Source organism: Rousettus aegyptiacus, unplaced genomic scaffold (genome assembly GCF_014176215.1).
Source record: "Rousettus aegyptiacus isolate mRouAeg1 unplaced genomic scaffold, mRouAeg1.p scaffold_m13_p_4, whole genome shotgun sequence".
In the NCBI taxonomy this organism is placed as follows: domain Eukaryota; kingdom Metazoa; phylum Chordata; class Mammalia; order Chiroptera; family Pteropodidae; genus Rousettus; species Rousettus aegyptiacus.
Window position 1 is genome coordinate 99,073,684 of NW_023416307.1, and position 2,685 is coordinate 99,076,368.

Below are 2,685 nucleotides of genomic sequence, written 5' to 3' on the forward strand. Positions count from 1 at the left end.
CCAGTAAGCCTGAAGGTGAGGACTGGAGGGCTGGGGCTCAGGGCAGCTGCCAACAGTAACTAAGGTAGTACTCCAGCTGAAAGGCACATACAAGCCAAACAAAGATTATCCCTGAAGGACCCAGCTCAGAGGAACATGGAGACTGTGCCACTGGGCTTCACAGGACACCTACTAAATAAGGCTCCTCTACTAAGACTGGGAGACATAGAACATTTACTTAATATGTAGAAACAATCAAAGGGAATCAGCCAAAATGTCAGTCCCAAGAGGAGAAAAAGAAAAATGTCCTGAGTGAAAGAATGAGACAAAACTTCAGAAAAAGAACTAAACAAAATGGAGACAAACTAGCTACTCGATATGGAGTTCAAAGCACTGGTTAGAAGGATGCTCAATGAACTTAGGAGTAGAATAAATGAACTCATTGAGAACCTCAATAAAGAGATAAAAAACCATATAAAAAGTCCAGGAAGCACAGAAAATCCCAAATAAGATGAACACAAAGAAGCCCACACCAAGACAGATCATAATTAAAATGTCAAATGTTAAAGACAAAGAGAGAATCTGAAAAGCAGCAAGAGAAAAGCAGTTTGTTGTGTACGAGGCCATGCCCATAAGACTGTCAGCTGACTTCTCAAGAGGAACTTTTCAGACCAGAAGGGAATAGCACAAAATATTCAAAGTGATGAAAAGCAAAGACCTATGATCTAGATTGTTCTATCCAGCAAGACTATCATTTAGAATTAAAGGAGAGATAAAGAGTTTCCCAGGCAAGGTAAAGCTAAAGAAGTTCATCACCACTAAACCAGTATTACAAGAAATGTTAAAGAGACTTCACTAAGTAGAAAAGAAAACACCAAAAAATGTAAATAAGAAAATATAGAAAAGAAAAAAATGCTACCCGACAAAGGCAGACACTTAAAAAGCAGTGAATTGACCAACTATAAAACTAGAGCAAAGGTAAAAAGACAAAAGTAGAAAGAGTATATGAATTACAACCATTAATCAAAGGATACACAGAAACACAGTCAATGGCCATGCTGCCCTGAACATGCCTGATCTCATCTGCTCTCGGAAGATAAGCAGGATCGGAACTGGTTAGTACTTGGATGGGAGACCACTTAGGAATATCAGGTGCTGTTGGCATTAAAAATAATAATAATAATTATTATTATTATTAATAAATGTTAAAAAATAAAAAAGAACCACACACAAACAAAAGAAGTCAAAAAACAATGATAAAAACATAGACATGGAGGGGTGAGTAAAAATTATACTGATTTTTGAATGTAGGAAAAGTTAAGTGACCAAGAACTTAAAACAGACTGCTATAAACAGAGCCTGATGTATACAAAACACATTGTAACCACAAACCAAAAATCTGCAAAGAAATAGACAAGAAATAAGGAAAAAGGAATCCAAATACAACATGACAGAAATGTCACCAACATACAAGAGAAGAGAGCAAGAGAATAAAAAGGGAACAGGAAAGAACTATAAGAACAATTACAAAACAACAAAATGGCAAAAACTACACACCTGTCAATAACTGCTTTTGATGTAAATTCACTAAATGTACTGATCACAAGATGTAAGGTGGCTAAATGGATCAAAAAAACAAAACCCATGCATGTGCTGTCTACAAGAAACACACTTCAGATAGACACGCAGAGACTGAAAGTAAACAGATGGAAAAAGATATTTCATGCAAATAAAAATGAAAAAATCTGGGGTAGCAATACCTACATCAAACAAAATAGATTTTAAAACAAAGAATATACCAAAAGACAAGGGCATTTCATAAATATAAAGGGATCAATCCAACTAGAGGACATAACTCTCATAAACATCACACATCCAACGTTAAGAGCATCAAAATATATAAAGCAAATATTGATGGACATAAAAGGAAAGTCAACAGTAATACAGTAATAGTAGGGGAATTGAACAAGGAAACAGTGGCCTTAAATGACACATAGATAAGATAAATTTAATTGATACTTTTAAAACATTTAAAACAAAAGCAGCAGGATATACATTGTTTTCAAGTGCACATGGAGCATTCCCCAAGATAGATCACATATTGTACACAGCGAAAGCAGTTCTAAGAGGGAAATTCATAGCAATACAGGCTTTTCTCAAGAAACAATAAAAATCTCAAATAAACAATCACCTAATAAATAAACTTTATACCTAATGAAACTAGAAAAAGAACATACAAAGCCCAAAGTGAGTAGAAGAAAGGAAATAATAAAGATCAGAGCAAAAATAAATGAAATAGAGTCTAAAAACACAATACAAAAGGTCAATTAACCCAAGACCTGATTCTTTGAAAAGGTAAAAAAAAATGTTAAACCTTTAACTAGACCCATCAAGAAAAAAAGAGAGAGGGCCCAGGTAAATAAAATCAGAAATGAAAGAGAAGTAATAATCAACACCACAGAAATACAAAGGACTATAAAGAAATCCTTTGGACAATTATATGACAACAAGTTGAACAACTGGGAAGAAATGAATAAATTCCTAGAAACATATAATCTTCCAAGACTGAATCAGAAAGAAACAGAAAATCTGAATAGACTAATAACCTCTAACAAAATTGAATAAGTAATAAAAAAAACTCCCAATGACAAAAAAGTCTTGGACCAGACAGCTTCAAAGGTCAATTTTACCAAACACTCAAAGAAT

The 2,685-nt window shown here is 34.1% G+C and overlaps 1 pseudogene; it reads left to right on the top strand.

Moving 5' to 3' along the window:
* The first annotated feature begins 1,024 nt into the window (after positions 1–1,024).
* LOC118602751 lies at positions 1,025–1,143 on the top strand (annotated as a pseudogene).
* The last annotated feature ends 1,542 nt before the right edge of the window (positions 1,144–2,685 follow it).